The sequence below is a fragment of the Anser brachyrhynchus genome (assembly GCF_964034855.1).
Source record: "Anser brachyrhynchus genome assembly, chromosome: 14".
Classification (NCBI taxonomy): domain Eukaryota; kingdom Metazoa; phylum Chordata; class Aves; order Anseriformes; family Anatidae; genus Anser; species Anser brachyrhynchus.
The window spans coordinates 16,458,086-16,475,488 of NC_137709.1; the positions used below are offsets into that span (position 1 = coordinate 16,458,086).

General features: G+C 36.9%; 1 protein-coding gene across 42 annotated transcripts in view; it reads right to left on the bottom strand.

Moving 5' to 3' along the window:
* Positions 1-17,403, bottom strand: part of TENM2 (teneurin transmembrane protein 2) — a 1,469,731-nt gene that overhangs the window by 447,311 nt on the left and 1,005,017 nt on the right. The window lies entirely within an intron of this gene.

The following is a 17,403-nucleotide window of genomic DNA, read 5'->3' on the forward strand; positions in this document are numbered from 1 at the left end:
ATTTTTCCCAGATTCCTTCGGCAAAGAAGTTTCCAGGTGGGTCTAACTGGCACACTGATTTCCCGTGCTTTAACAACCCAAGGGGAGATACAAAAAGACAGCAGACTCTTGACGGATAAAAAGAAAATCCGTGCAGCAGGTTTTCAATTTTGTTACATTGGAAATAATAAAAAACCACAACAAACAAACAAAAAACTAACAAACAAACAAAAAAACAACAACAACAGCAAAGAAACAAATGACCTTTCCAAGCCATACAAACCGAGTTTGCTGAATGACCTCGCCCCTGGCAAACCAAGATACCCAACTCTCCAGGAAAGGGCAGGGCTGGACCAGGACGACACGGTGACTTTGAAGGAGCACAGCCATTTCAGCCAGGCTGCATCCTCCCCACAGAAGGGCCACAAAAAATACCTTCTCTGTGCTCACACCCACCTCATGGCTGCAGCAAGGCTCAGCCTTTACAGAATCATTAGGTGACACAGACTTCGCACTCAAGGAGAGCTGGGAAAAATGCAGTCAGGGAACGTACTTCACTTGCTTGAAAGGGAGAGCAGGAAGATGCTCAGAAAACCAAATTCCAGGTATGGTCCATGGGGAAAACACACAGACAAAAAACCCTTCATCGCCACCAGTGTCTTCGCACCACACTTATTTATGCCTCAACTTTAGCACCACAGTGCAAAGGAGCCCTGGCTTACACTGGTATCGTTGTGTCTACAACACAGCACTGTTTTAACACTTGGGCATTTCTATATGATGTACGTTTACATATCCGAGGTCGGTAAACTTGCTTCTGCTACACACACTAATACACTACATATATCTTTTTAATTCCTGCTTCTCACCGGGAGAGTACTGTGCTTTAAAATCTGCAATGTATTTTTTCTGAAACGTTCTTCCTGCCTACCATGGGAAAAGATTTTCCAGCAGCCATTAGCTACAGCCATTTTCACATCTCATTTTAACAAGCTATAAAAGCAGAACAACACGCCAATTACATGAAATAAATAAAATGAGTGGGTACGAGATGACTAAGAAAACCTCTTGCATTACACAGATTTGTTAGAGAGTGTATTAGGGTTTCACTAATGCATTTATAATACTGCAGAACAGTCTGGCACATCTGCATCTTCAGTACAACAGAACGGCAAAGATGATACAATCCTCAGAGAATTTCTATTTGAAATAATTTTAGATGTGTTTTATGTATACCAAGGAAGCTGCCAGTCAATCTGATCTTCAAACACACTGAACTCCACAGAGGGAACTCTGGTAAACTGCAGACTGTTCACCTAAATGCATTTATTTTAGCAACATGAAAACTAGTTGCTGTATTTGGCTAATAATATGTTGCACATTTGGAACTCTGTTAAATACCTTAATTGTGTAGCAGAGAACGAGGCAGTTAATTTACACAAAAGGACGCAGAGGTGAATTTTATGTCTACGTCTCCGAACAAAATAAGTGAATTCACTGAACATATGGCTTATTAAATTTAATAGTTCCTTTCCAAGATGATTCTGATTGCCATGTTTTGAAAGATAGGATTTTTTTTTATTATTTTTTTTTAAATCTTTTGGATATTTGCCGTTAAGCAGATATGCCATCTGCCTCCCCAAACAAAAAGAAACTCAGGACTTTGATTACTATTTTTCTAACCAATATTTAGGGTAATGTATTTCTAGTACATTGATTAATGAGATCTGACATCACATCTTGGACCTGTTTAATATTTTTTTTTCAAAGAATATCCACATGCGTGCAGGAATGCATTCCACAATACACCATGGAAGAACCATAAGAAAGCACCAGCCTCTCTTGCATCACTTCCAAGCTCTGTTGGTGACACTGTGGAATTCAAGTAGCCATCCTGTATCTCCACTTAAGGTTTAAGGAGACAGATGTCTAAAGCATAACATGCCAAACTGGACTCTAAATTTCTGTCACAAAATGCTCATGTGAAAAAAGGAGTGAAAAAAAAGGAAGCTACTTGCAAATTTCACTGTAAGAATATATATCACAAATAAAATGTTGGACTGACATTATACTGAAGTCTTGTAACGTGTGTATTTTACACTTCAAATTCTCACAAGTCCAACGCATGTTGCTTATCTAGGGAAATCTTGTTCTCCTGTGGCCTTCAATCCAACAAGAGCATTAACTCACCAGTGCCTGAACCAAAACCATGATGTCACTCCCACTAAGCGTACAGATGATGCACCTACTTCTGACGTCCCTGAGCATCTTTTCCAAATCCCTTGTGACGCAGCAAATCACAGGAGCGGCGATTGTTACTTCTGGCCCCTAATCAGGCACAGGGGCCAATAAGATAACGCAGCGACTGCTTCCGCAGAAACACCATACGGCTTGGTTCAGGCTCAGAAGGTGGATAGCAAAGCTCATTTAAATCACGTGAAGCACTTCACAAATGGGCTGAACAAAAATACATCCAAAGGGCACGGCATAAAACCACAAGTGGGGAAAGGATTAAAAAAAAAAAAAAAAGTTTCATCACCCAAGCCCTATGTACACTACTGAATTGATTTACTGCTACAACACTTTTCTGGTACTCGTTTTAATAGCTGTGTTCATCAAAGTATTCATCAAAGCCGCACTTGAGCCAGAGGTTGGCTCCCAGCGCGGCCCCAGCCCAGGAGGGCAGGGCTGCACGGCAAGTTGCGGCCAGCCCCGGTGGCTCCATTCCTACTGTAACCGGGTGCCAACCTTTCAAGCAAGTCAAAGAACTTGGCACCCTAATTGGTTTAAAAGGTGCATTTTAAGCACCTTGAAAGCTTTCTTTTGGCCTGGGACAACACGCGCAGGTCAAAGGCTGTGCACCGCTAAGGCAGAAACATTCTCAGCAGCATGCAAACCCTTACCTGCCCTCGGCACAGACACAGGGGCTCTGAAAAAGGCTGCACATCTTGCAGCTGTGCGCCAACACCCTGCAACACCTAACACTGCAAGTAGCACAGCCAGCAACGGCACGGCAGCATTTCCTAACAGTGTTAAAGGTAAGTAATACATAACTGCAAAGGGACAAAAGGAGAGATATGGTATAATTGGACAAATGGGGCACAGGAAGACAAGTGCAAAAGCAAAACCTGCAAGGTAAGTCCAACGGAGCTGCAAGCACTGCGAGGCACAGCTGCCTCAGCACCAGCTCTGCACCTAGGCAGTGAGCCAGGGGCCAGAGCTCAGGGCTTGCTGGGACTGAATATCCACCTCGTGAAGCCCTGTTTTGAAGGTGGCTAGAGTTTTGAGCCTATGGCTACGTACATGTGGCTGCTGCTGCACTGCCCCACGCAGCAGGCTGGTGGCATAGGCAGGTCAGCAGTCGCAGGTGGGAGGTGACGGTCACCACAGACCAAGCCAAGGAAACCCAGCTCGAGCCAGCACAGACCATGTGGGTATCTCTCTTCCAGTACAGAACAAGATGAAAAGAGACGAGGAGCAGCACAAGGCCAGGAAAGCACTCGGAGCTTCAGCAGGATCGGCCGAGGGGCTGTGCAATACCATCACCCATCAAAGGGCATCCTTAATTGGGACATAACAAGCAGGAATGCTGGAGGCTCTCTAGACACTGGCTTAGGTTTGAATCGAACATGTAATATGCACGCAGTTCGTACGCTGCCTGTTGCATTTTCAACTGAGAGTATGCCTCGGTTACAGACAATAATTCTTAGTTAGCGAAAGAACTTGGAGATCAGTTTTGTTCCAAACATTTTATTTAGAGTATGAATTGGTGCTTATTAATAACAGCAGCTGAAATGGACTTACTCAAGGGTATGGATCTTTCATAGCAATTCTAGTACAAAATTATCAAAATTCACTTAATGAACTTTGTATCATAAGAAAAAGTCTGTAAGTAAAAGTTGCCCCTGTCATTTTAATTTCTCAGACTTCAGAAACTCTTTAAAAGCAAATTTGAGTATTTTGAGACCATCACTATACAGAACTAAATTTCATCAGTTTTGCAACCATTTCCCAGCTTGATGAACAGTTTGTTTGTGCACATATACACAGGGCATGGACTACCCGTTAGTAAATTCAGTGCCACAGCTAGAACTGTGCATGTTTACGCCAGGTTCCATACCTTCAATCACCATATGTAAGATTGTCATAAATTTGCAATTTGAATGCACGTAACACAGAATTTTCCTTATTACTGATAATTTATAACAACAAAACTACCCTGATTCATTACTTCTCAGAATCTCTCTTCAAAAGCCATTAGTATTATGCAATTAAAATTTATTTCTAAGTCTTGCAAAATTCCTCTGAATGTTGAGATTTAGTAAATTCCATTAAGACATTCTGTACTTAAATAAGCACTATAACAGCTCAGAGTTTAGAAATTTGCCTAGCTTCCTATAAGTAAAATAGATCTAAAAAATTACATAGTGTAATAAAGACTATAGATTTAATGAAAGTATATATATATATATTATTTTTTTTTTGTAAGGCTTATCTATGAACTTCTTATTTAAAGCCGCAATTCGTACTCTCCTTCCCTGCTGCTAGCTTGTCCTGCAGCTGATTTTTAGACCAGGTTTCACTATGCTTATAGTTCAGAGCAAAAATTATTAACCAACCAAATGCTAACTCCATTCAGAAATGCATTTTAAGCATGAATGAGTCATACAAGTGTTCACATAAGAAATGTGAAAGTGAAATTATCATAATATTAGGTGTTTTGGTCCAGCATCTGTCTTTGGACACGTCTCGTTGCTATCAAGGTCATCTGGGTTTCTGACTAAACAGCAGATTTTTTTCATAATTATTGTATCAAGTCTGTTGATTATAATCACTGTTAGAAACATGCAGCTTATGTCCATACTGAAATATGTCAGTTAATTACTCTCAGTTTTGAGAATCATAGTGTCATTTATTTACTTTTAGAAGAAATTACAAGAAAGTGTAATTTTTATTCACTGTGCTTGGTATACAGCTTATACTGCATCGGAAGATCTGAGTGACACTAAAGGCTAATGCTGGGCTTCTGAACAGATACTGCGTCACTCCTCCTCATTATTATTTTATGACAGAGTATTCCAGCATGTACGCAAATAAAATATCTTATAAAATAAGGTATTCATGATCATATCAATATTTTTTCTCATCACATTCACCCTGACATGGTTCAGAGTTCTAACAAGTGTGTACGCCACAGAACTCATCTGAAAAGCAGAGTCTGTCTTTATGTCTGTCTATACTAATTTCAAAGTCACAACCTACTTTCTCTTCTCTCCCCTTGTGCAAGTTTGTACATCTTTATAATACCTTCCAAATAATTTATCACATAGTAAAGATTTTAAAAAATCATTATCCTTTTGATCTAAAAATCCTTATATTTCATCTTTAATATGTTCTTTTGAGAGGAACTTTCTGGAGAAATTGCCACGTGTGTTCTGCTCCTCTGAGACATAACAGCAGAGCTCAAGTAGACTTTAGGAGCTCCAAATCACATTTAAAATTGTTTGGAAAGTTTTTGTTTGGTAAAAACCCATTTCTCTCATGCTAAGAACAATGAGAGGACCGTTGCACTTAGCACAAAACCACTAATAAGCAGGAAATAGATTAAAAAAGTAATATTTCAAAGTGTGCTAAAATTTATCACCACACAGATGATTTTAACAATTTCTAACATGCAGTTATTTTGTGAACTAAACCCATATAAGGGGAGACAAACATAGAGATAAGAAACATACTGATTTCTTCAGATAATTTTTATAAGATGATCATGATTTCCATAATATGATACATTCCTCCATTTTTTTGGACCATGCTAAAATTCATCACAGGTAGGAAAACAAATACCCATCATTTTCCACATTCATATTGTAATATTTTGCTTCACAAACAGTGCTCCTAAGCCATCGCATCTCAAACAGAACTAGAGAATTATCTGAAACCACACTGAAGTCTTAAGCTGAAGGCACTGTGTTATTAAATTAAAAAAAAAAAAAAAAAGTGGGAAGAGTGAATAGTGAATATATGTTCTTTCAGGCAACCACTAACATATGGCATAATACTTTCACAGGACATAAAATAATGGGATAGTAAAATGGTGAAAAATGCTAGTGGAAAAAAGAAATACCTAAAAAAAAAATAAAAATAAAAATGTTTAAGGTAAATTTTAGGGGACTGATCGAAGCCATAGAAGATGTAGAGGTACCTGATCTATTTCCTTTGCACTCCACTATGTACGATTATTTTCATTAATGATGCTGCCTGTGAAGTCCTCAGAATTATGTTTGACTTCTCCCTAGAACTCCAGCTTTCCAGTTAAAGTACCATAGGGCTTATTGCTCCCTGAATGCTTTCTCATGATCTTTAGCAAAACAGCTGGACTGAGGATAACTTAGAAAACACTGACCACTAATGTCTGACTGCTGTGGCCATAGGTCAGTCCTGCAACATTTATCACAGGACTCTTATTTATCCTTTTCTCTTAATGAAACTAACAAAAAACCAAACACATAAAATATCATCATTGTAATCACACCAGACTGCCTTCATCTGTTATGGTATCTATGTAAGTAAAATCTGAAGTACCAATTCACACTACCCAAAAATCTGGAACAGCAGAAAATCTGCTTTTGTATTAACAGAAATGCTCATCTGAAAGATTAGCTGGTATTCTCTCACCGAAGAGAGCCCATGCTGTGCTCCATCATGTACACAATGTCCTTACTCCTAGGTAAGGACATTAAATCCACAAACAGAGTCCATAGGGGAGAGGACGATGAGACCAGACTGAGTAAGATAGACAGAGGACAGGCTTTGTGCGTGACCTCCCAAAATCGAGGATTAAACTGAATATGGCTACCCATCTTTAGATACTTTTAGGGAAGTCAAACTACAGGTCAATAAATAAAACACCTCCAAGAATAAAAACTGGTTAAGTATCATAATAGAAGTGGTCTTGAAGTACGTAGTAATTATTCAGTAAATTAGAGCTAGCAAATTAATCTAGATGATCAAGACTCAAGGAGACTTTGAGCAGCTACCCAGGGATATATTGACAAGACTGGAAAGATTAGGTTTATTATTTCATTATTCAATAGTGAAAACGTAGAAAACTCCACAAAGGAAGGAAATGCACTGAATTATTTACATATGTTGTTAGCTTTAGAAGTAACTATGAAATGCATAAAAAATAGAAAGAAAATAAAATGCCAAATATTTGTATATCATTCATAAATGCAAGTATTCAACTCCTGGTAATTTTGTGGTGTCCACTGACACTTTAACCCTTCGAGGCCAACAGCTTAAAAGGTTTGCTATAGCAAAGGAGTTTTTTAAGTGAACATCAGGATTTACAGACGGATGAAAACCATCACAACTTATTCTCTATATTGCTATAGCATGATTTTGAAAAATAGCATACACACATTATTACACACAGTCATTAGCTTTCCTAAACCCAAGCATTTGAATGAGTTCGCTGCAGCCTCATTTGACTGCTCCTCCCTTAGCACTTCATCTCCCACTGTTTGCTCACTCCTCTTTTTACATTGCAGACTGAAGTCACATTCATAGCCTTGACTTAATCCTTCCTACCCCAGCCTTCTTTCTATTCATTGTATAGAATTGTTCAGAAACAACTTTCAAACACAATTGATGGTGATGCTGCATTTTACTTAGTGAAAAGAAAAAAAAAAAAAGACAGAAGAGTTACAACAGAGAAACTCCACTCTTTTGCACAATTATATCTGTATCCCCATTGAAGCTATACTATTCTGCAGAAGAAAAAGTAACATAAAACATAAAACATATCATATTACAAATAATTCCCTTCTTCTGAAATGAAACTGGAAAAAGGAGTAACTTCACTAGAATTCATCTTATTTCAAGTTTATTAAAAAGAAATGTTCTACGGAAAACTGATAAACCCATTTCTTATCTATTGCCACTCAAAAAAAAAAATTCCTCTGGGACTCGTGATTACTCATTATTACAGCTCAGCATCTGCGGAAACAGAAGTTATATTTTCACTCTTGAGCACTAATTTGATGTTGAGAAAAGTCCCTTAACCATTTATGTGAAAAAATCCAACTGCTACCTTTCAATATTTCTGAACACCAGTCATGGCTCTAAGCAAACATATGATGCTCACATATTGTGCCTTGCCTACAGGCATGTTGTTATAATTGAATGATATTATGCCGTCTTAAAAGATGGCATCTCAGTTTCAAGAGGGCAAACATGGCAAGCAAGTATCAGTTTCCATAGGCATCTTGAACTTTCTAGCAGTACAGTTTCATCAACTGAATGTTCTTCCTGCCTGTATCAGCAGTGGAAGGTCTTGGAACAACCTCAACAGTCAGCAACTTCTGAGATATTCATAACAACCTCGGAAATCAAAAATAAAACCCATCTTTTTCGTGCAATTTGTGCTCAACTGTATAATCTGTCCCAGAGAGATGTTATTTGAATGCCCTCAATAATACCAGGAAGGTTCTTAATAATTAAAAAGGGGAGGAAAAAAATAAAGATGAAAATTTCTCTTCAATCTTAGCCTATAGAAAAAGAAGCTTGATAGTTCATACTTCTATTTTGTTTGCATGGATGGCTGCACTGGGTATTTGAGAGCACAAAGAAAATAAGGAAGGAAAGGGAAAGTATAGATATGAGTTGCATATAGTCTGTGAACGAATTGTATCTGTGATATACTCCATAAAAGAACAAAGTTTCTTAGAGTTCAGCTTGTGTAAATCTCTTACACATTATCACCTCTCCACAGATGGACAGTCATGCAGCCACAGACTTTAAGGCTTGTAAATACATACAAGCCTAAGGTTCTTGCGCATTTTTAATATTAGGAAAGGGACCTTGAACTCGATGCCTTGAGGAGCCAGCACAGAGTATATCACCAACTTATTTTGTAGTAACTATACCTCTTTCTGCAACTTCACCCCTCTCCCCCCGCCCCCCAGAACTGCTCTCTTCTTCCAACACTAGCAATGTTCTGCTGTGTAGCACCAAGTATCTAGAAACTTGAGGTGATTTTCTCACCTGGTAAGAAATGAGTAACATTGAGTTTCTGTGCAATTGCAATGTAAATTGTGTTACTTAAATGTATTTATGAAACTGAGGAGAAGCAAGAAATGGTCCCTTTTTAGGACTTGGTTCCAACTAATGCAAGATTTCCTAAAAGCAACAACACCCGAAGAATTGACTTTACACACAGCTCTGCTGCTTAGTTGTATAAATTATTTTCCATAAGGCCACTTTTTCTTGCCACAGCTTTATACAATTAACGGAAGAGGTACTGTTTAAAAGAGTACCTCTTCCAAAACTCAATGTTTTTTAACACAAGAATGCAGAAGATCACAGCAATGGCACCCTCTGGTGACAAACAGTAACACATTATAATGAGATAAATTATTCATCCTGGAAGAACATTGAAAGCTACTGCTTCCTGTAAACCTACTGGAAGGCAATCCCATAGCAAATCGCAAAATGCAGGTATTTTTAAGAACAGTTATAACTAGTTTTCAATAGCAGACAATTTTACTGAAAAGGTAAACTCTTCTAACTATCTCCATTTCCCCATTATCATCATATTTTAATTTTATGTGTTCCATTCTAATAAGTTGTTCTTTAACCATCAAAGACTAAGTTGACAAACCATTAATCATAAATAGTCCTCTATTTTTATCATAGATGGTATTTCATGTTCACATATGGTTAGGATTTCAGCATATTATCTGCAGTGCTACCAACAGTTTTTCAGATGCTGAAGAATATAGATGAGAGGTCTTTGAACCAAGACTTAAGCAACTGTTTTGGAAGTGGACAAACTGCTCATAACAAATCTTTAACATGAGTTGAGATGCAGAACTTCAGCCTTTCTGTAACACTGCCAATCATCCCTACAGTTCCTTAAAGAACATCAGAGTGTCAGCAATTTCCGATGCTACAGAAAGACTGAACAGATATACAAAAGTATTCCCCTTTTCAATGTCAAGGAAGCGGACTGTTGTATAACGTGCAAAAGCTTAAATTGCCTTAAGAAAGTTGTCGTTAATCCATGCGAGATATAGTGAAATTAGAAGTAAAGAGAACAGTTGATTTCCAGATTGCTTATAACATATTTGACAGAAGAAGTCCAATTCTGCAAAAAGTTGAGTAACAAATCATGGGTAAAGATAGGTAAAATTCTTGAATTAGATTTCTTCTCCTCTGATTTAAGGAATGTAACTTAAAGCACATCTATGTTATTTACCACTTAAGAATTACTTTTTTTTTTTTTAAATAAAAGAGAGTAAAGTAATAACATGAAATCTCTCTTAAAACTCAGTGATTATGGAATTACATTTTCAACAAGCTCTGTTTATTCTAATAGATGCATATATTAAAACTTCTGCATTAAAAAAGTTAGGATATAATTTCCTATCCATTTTCTAAGTGAATATCATTTATTTCTGAATAGGCTGTTATATTTAAACATAAGAGTAACAATCATATCAAATATATGTTCTTAAACAACTTGCCAGAGTGCTTGAAATGAACAATGCCCACAGTGCAAACACAAAATATATCAAATGAATATATCAAATGGAATATTTAGTAACAGCATTAATACTTAAACGTGTGTAGTTATACATGTATGGCAAATAAATATTCACTGTACATGCACACAAAGTCCATTGGTCAGACTCAGGCAAAAATGAAGGTTGGGCTAGAAAAAGTATTATGTACCTTGACCTAATTATGTGCTTATCAGTGAAATATGCAAGTCTTTGTAATTAGAAAGACTATTAATAGTGGGATGTGCTACATGAACAAAGGTGCCGATATCGGCTTGATAAATTTGGAGGAAGCTTTTGGTAAAATTTCACAGCTTTTTGAAAGAGAAGATTTAAAATAAATTCAATGCATAGTTTCTTGTGATGTGTGCTTCATCTTACAAGGAAAATGTAAAACTACGCATATTTTTATGTTTCACTCTGATAAATTTTGTTTAACAACGTGTACAGCCAAACCTTCCTGCAATGGTTTTATCGCTCATCAGCCACTCACAATGAATTCATTACCAAGCTGGATTAACGTTATCAGATACACATTTCTGTTATGGGAAAGTATAAAAAGGCATTATTCTAATTCAGTTATACTTTGAACAAAGGTACTGCTGTTTGCTTGCTTAAGTGACCTATATTATCTAAGTTAGCTTTACTAAAACTAATAATTGACAAACTGAATGATGTGCTATAATGAAATGCTTAAAAATATAGTTTCATCATTTCTCTCTAGTACATGGAAAGGCTCATAATTAAAATATTAATTGAAAAATCACAAGGTTATGTTGAGATAGCTTTTTTTGAAAAAGCTCTCAGTGTTGTAACCTTCACACGATAATGTAGATAAAGTTGCACATAAAAGCTCTTCCCTCGTGTTCAGAAGAACTAGATTACAGTTAGCCTCCACAGTTTATGAACCCAGCTGCTGGAGTATTTTCTGGGTAGCCTTAATTCACCAGCATATATTTCCATTTTCCTCAATTTATTGGCTAAATACTTGATTTCATTTCCCTTGCCTCAACTCCTAGATGCCTTGGTTCATGCAATTACGGAGGGGGCAGTCAGGCACTCCAAATAAGTCACTCCAAAGATCAAAACTGCAAAATGGGAAACAGCTTCAGCAAGGTTGTGCTGTAGTATATAGAAAGAACACAAAATGTTCAGGCCCAGCAGCTAGAATGGGGCATTTAATGCGCCAGAGGTACTGAAATCCCTGACACCTAACAGAAACGAAAGTTTACAAATTTTACAGACACTGAAGACCTGACTTGAATGGCAAGACGACTATGGACAGCAAGATCTCATCACACCATGTATAAGAAATTTATTAATTTTTAATACTTCATCCATTTCTCCTATAATCTGGAGGGCTAGAAACATACGTACTTCCAGAAGAATAAAACCTGAGATGACAGTGTACATCTCTCTTTGGTGAACACTCAACTGAATGGAAAATACGATCTCTGCCAAATTACTGAATCTCAGCTACAAGCCACAGAACACCAAGGTGGCACTATTTACTCCCCTTTATTATTTAGGCCACCTAAGCACAGATGCCACTGTTGCCACATCTGCATCCTAACTCTCTAGAGTATCACCAAACACCAAGTTCTGGGTAGCATTTATCTCTTTTGATATACCTGTATTATTAGCAGTACTTTCATCTCAAAATCCCAGTGGTCTACACTGGAGTGTTGCTGGGTAATATTAAAATTGTAACAAGTGTTTAAGATTGTATATACTGTCATTTCACGTTCCTGTCTTGCACAAGGCTTCAAAGTTTACCAGTACTACATGCCCACTTTTGTCCTTAACCCTGTCATTTAGCCTCCTCCTGCACTGAAAGCATAAGCCACTTACCTGGATAAAATGGTTGGTATGTCTATAAAAGTAGTTTCCTAATAGAGGAACTGACTAGCAGGAACAACTTCCTATTAGAAGTGGCCTAAGGTTTTGAGATCACATCAAAACTGGATCCACTTAAGCAACTGAGTGTTTATACCATGACTTAATGACTTTTAAAATGTCACTTATAAAGCACTTGACATGCCCTCACAAAAGAAGAGATGAAGTATACCCATGCACAAGCTAACCGTCCAAGCACTCTTGCTTCAGAAGCTTAGTTGGTGTATGATGTACATGATTCCATTTCATTTAAATCTCATTCAGTACCTTTGGACCATCTGGACACCTTTAAGCTATAAGAGATCACACAATCATGGTGGCTCTTCCTCTCTCTTCTCTGTCCCTCCTCCTATTTCCAAGCTGCCTGGGTGAATCTGTGAGGCAAATGGGCACAACATTCCCAGCTAGAGCGATAATCTCAGTTGTTTAGTACAACTATGAAACCTACAGCAAGTATGTTTACATACAATAAGAAGCTTCCCTGCTTCTTGCACGCACAGATATACTACCTCAAAATGACAAGGATATTATTTTTTATTCCTAGCTCATCTCGAGACTTCATAGATCTGCTCCTACTCAATCCTGTTTAAGCAATTCATTTTAACAAGAAAAGTACTTCCCGTAGGCCCCAGTGAATATTTGTTAATAGAAACATTTAGGAAGCAAGTTCAGGTCCAACTTTTTAAACCCAAACAGAATTCTGTTGTCAGGAAGATTAAAACCTTCTACTTTCAAACTGGGCTAATTACTTACAGACATTATTGTGCATAAGACAAAATCAAAATCTTCTGAAGAGTAGAATCACAGTTTCACCATAACCTTTTCTGCAAATTATGAAGTGTGAAATAGAACACTGAATAAAAATTAAAATAAGAAAACTTTGAGAACAACATGTCAAAATTTAAACAGTGAAAATAAGAAAATAAACTCCTCAGCTGTCATCTGATGGTCTGATACTTGTACACTACTCTGATGTAGTGGTATCTTTTCTTTTCCATCCTAAGCCAATAAAATCCTGGAAAAAGCCCAGAATATACTGCCCGTAAAACTAAAACAATAATAAAATATGAGCTCAGTTTGAATAATGGTTATGTTTTGATTTTTTAAGATTTACTTCACATATGCATTTGAGAAATTACTATATGAAATCACCACTGAAAACTTCATAGAACAATAAAAAAAGGAAAATAGTTTCCCTTTTTCCCCCTTAAAACAACACGAGTACAGTTTCTCATATTTTATCTTACAATTTTTCCTACTTCATTCTACCTTATACACGGTACTCGTGTTTTTTGTTTTTTTCAATAAATGATATGCACACATGGTATTGTGTGGTATTCAAACTTTAAATCACTACAATTAAAACCACCAATGTGACAAAGGAAAAAAAGGAAGCAGAATTAATCATCACTAGTATGTCTAGAGTAGCACTTGTTGATGGATATTGAACCTGAATATCATTTCTCTGTGAAGCATCCCACAATGCATTCCCATGCGACTTGAATCCTCACACTGGGTGCTGGAGACCAGCTGTGTTCCAAAGGGAAGATCTCCAGGAAGAGATGAAGTAAGGAAAGGGAAAGAGTATGGCATTACTCGATTCAACACCAGGACTCTCCAGGTTCAACCAAATAAAGTACCCCTGTTCTGCACATCACCAGGTACAGCTGGGCTATCAATACAGAATTGTTGCTGTATATTCAGAAAGATTTGCTTTACATAGGCTTTATCTACAAAGAGATACCAAAATCACAGTGTTTAATACTGGATGCAAAACATGCACAGATTACCACATGTACCACATAGTAGAATCTTGAAACGTTTCCCTTGTTTTGCAGAAGGTTGAGATTGCTTTCTTTTATTCCTGTTCATTCTTGCCTTACTGCTCAACTCACAGTCACTACTGGTAAAATAAAAGCATTCTTTGATCATCTTTTTTTGGTCTGACTATTTTAATGAAATGGTTTCACTCCTGAACACTCTCCTTCTCCTCCTAGACATGTTTTTTTTTTTTTTTTTTTTCTGACAAACAAATGCAAAGCAGAAACATTTCAACTGTTTGATATTATATCAGAGTTGAAATCTCACAGTAAACATTTTATGTTATGTCCCATTCTATCAGTAGTACTATCCATTATATCTAACAATGGTGCTAATACAAAAAGTGCCAAAGTAACAACCTTCTAGAAAAATAAAGTCACCTATGCTGATGGAAGTATCCACTATTACAGATGTTTTCTCTTGTACAACAGTATAATTAATCTGATTTAAACTCATATCAAATTAAGTCCTCCTTGCAGATTTTTTTTGGTCTATTAGTTCAGCACTCACCTATTACTGAAATGTACTCTCAGTTTACATGCTACTTTCCTATTCTCCTTTCTCCTACTTGGGATTATATCTCCTACTTTGGGACTATGTTTTGGGATTATGTCTATTATACGAGAGGAACTCTCTAGTATATCCCCTACACACTGTATCTGTGGGCGTCCAGAAATAACTGTCTCCACAAAGCTATCACACAACATCAGTGGAGACCTAATTGACAGTTTACATTTGGACGTATCGCAAAAACATTAATTTACTTAAATTTCACAAAGCAACAAATCACGCTGTATAATAATTTGGTGACAGATTTGCTCTTAAATATTCACATCGCTATGTCTAAAGAAGAGATCAGCAGATAGAGATTGCAGTAACAGTTGCAAGATCCGGTAAGAATTTTGAGCCTAATCAGACTTGTGAAAAATAGAAGTGTTCCTTCTCAAACTGAATCTTCAATAACCTGTTTTGCTACAAATAATGTTAGTGTACCATGTAAAAGAGTGAATTTTAATGAGTTTACATTATTTCAATTTGTCCATAAGCATTTTGAACAGGCTGATATTTTGGGGTTCACACAATTCTAATCTATGATCAAATGAAATCATACTGAATCTAGAAATGCAGAAAATCATCAAAAGCTTTGTGAATAGATTGGTATTGGCACAACATTATATTGTCAGAGCAATTTTTAGAGATTAAGCCTCCTCTAGGCTACTTGGAGATGTACAAAAAGTGACAAAATCTATATAATACTGCAAGAAAAGTGAAAGGTTTTGTTGTTTTGTTTTCCCTCAAAATGCAGTGATATAAATTGCAATATTATCTCAATATTAAAACAAAACAAAACAAAACAAAACACCTTTTGGAGTTCAACTGCTGTTTTGTAACAGAACAGTACAACCATACCAGGGGAAAAAAGCTTCAATAGTACTTTAAATATAATCAATGAACTGTATGCATCATGAGTTCCTTCTAATATTGCTAGGCATAAACAGATAAAACCTTGTACCAAGAAAGGTCCCGTTTTATGCCAGTATCCTGCAGATGTGAAACAACATCAGAAAGTGAATTTCTCTTGAAATACAAATTCTTGTTACTTCCTCTTCAAGATGAATACCTAGCAGGTTATTGATCTGCTTCTGAAGGACATAGTTTTTATTATGTAGGAAACTGCTGCTGGGCACAAGCGTGAGAAATTAATGATGGTTTTGTAAGTGTCCACACCATGGTGCTGAACCAGTGGGGCAACTGTCAATCTATACGATAATATGTCCCAAAACTTCATAAAGTCAGTGATGTGAAAAAACATTGATTTTTGAGCTAACCAGGATTTGTCAGAGAGCAAGACTAAAGTTTACTGAAGTTAACACCTCTGTGTATATGATAATTATTCCATACTAGCATGATTTTCTTAATCAAACATAAATGCTTATCTTAAGAGCCTTGCCGAGTAAAAATGAATTCCACACACTAGTTTGTTTCCTGCATGCTCTTTTATCAAGTCCTCCTTTCTTTTATTAACATCATTGTTAGAAAGATTACCTGTTCAACATGGATTCACTGCACTGTATTTCCAATTACTTAGTAATTCATTTACTCTATGGAGGAAAACAAAATGCAAGCAAGCAGACTCATTCTTTCATCAACATCTGCAACACTATGCAAGTAGGTCCTGAGATTAAATTTTCTCAGACAAAAGGTGTGGCATGGTGCTTCCACAGAAGTGGAGACAAACTGCCAATCATCTACAGATATGTGAATTCATGCTATAGAAATGAATTCTAATTGTTCCATAATGCCAGAATTTCATTAGTCAGTTTTTTATTTTGTTTGACATAACGCACAGTGGCCTTATCAAAACTATACTGAAATCAATGGAAATTGCCCTATTTTCTGTCAATGGCACTAATTAATTAGCCAGTCAGATTCTTTTTTAAAATACTGGCTTCCTCGTATCCACTCATGCTAGTAAATATACGTTTCCTCTTTGGTTTTGATGAAGAAATATATCCTGCTATGCCTACAGAGAGAAGATATTACTTGAAGATTTAATTTAAATCAGAAAAAAAACGCATGCTCTTGCAAACAAAATCAATTGCACTTCTCTGAACTATTTTCAATCAATACAGAAAGTGTAACTCAGTTTTCCCTTGTCTGCTTTAACAACCAGTCACTTGCGCTTCCAGTGCCCGTCACAGCCCTCCTTTGCTGAAACGGAGACAACTCTCACTGAACATGGGGAGGAGCCTAAAATAAACATGAAAAAATCCTCCTCTAAGCAGAACAATAGCATGCAACAAATTAAATTTTGTCTTAAGTAATATGTGCAGCTGACAGCTGGTTACACTGGCTAGTATTACCTGCCTGAATAGTTGCTCCAGGGATACACGGTTAGAGAGATGCCCCTTCAGCTTCTCAAAATGGCAAACATCAAACCCTCGAGTTACTAAGTTGAGTTTGCACCTTCATTAGGAGGGAGGACCTTCCCAGGATGGAGAACAAATGGTGGCAAATCCATTCTTAACATTTTTCCTCTTTAATTTAGTTTAAAAAGACGTGGGCACAGAAAATTTGCCTAGTAGAAACTTTTAGTAGATCCATATTAAGAACATTAATCAGGGCTGTATGCATTTGAAAGGAC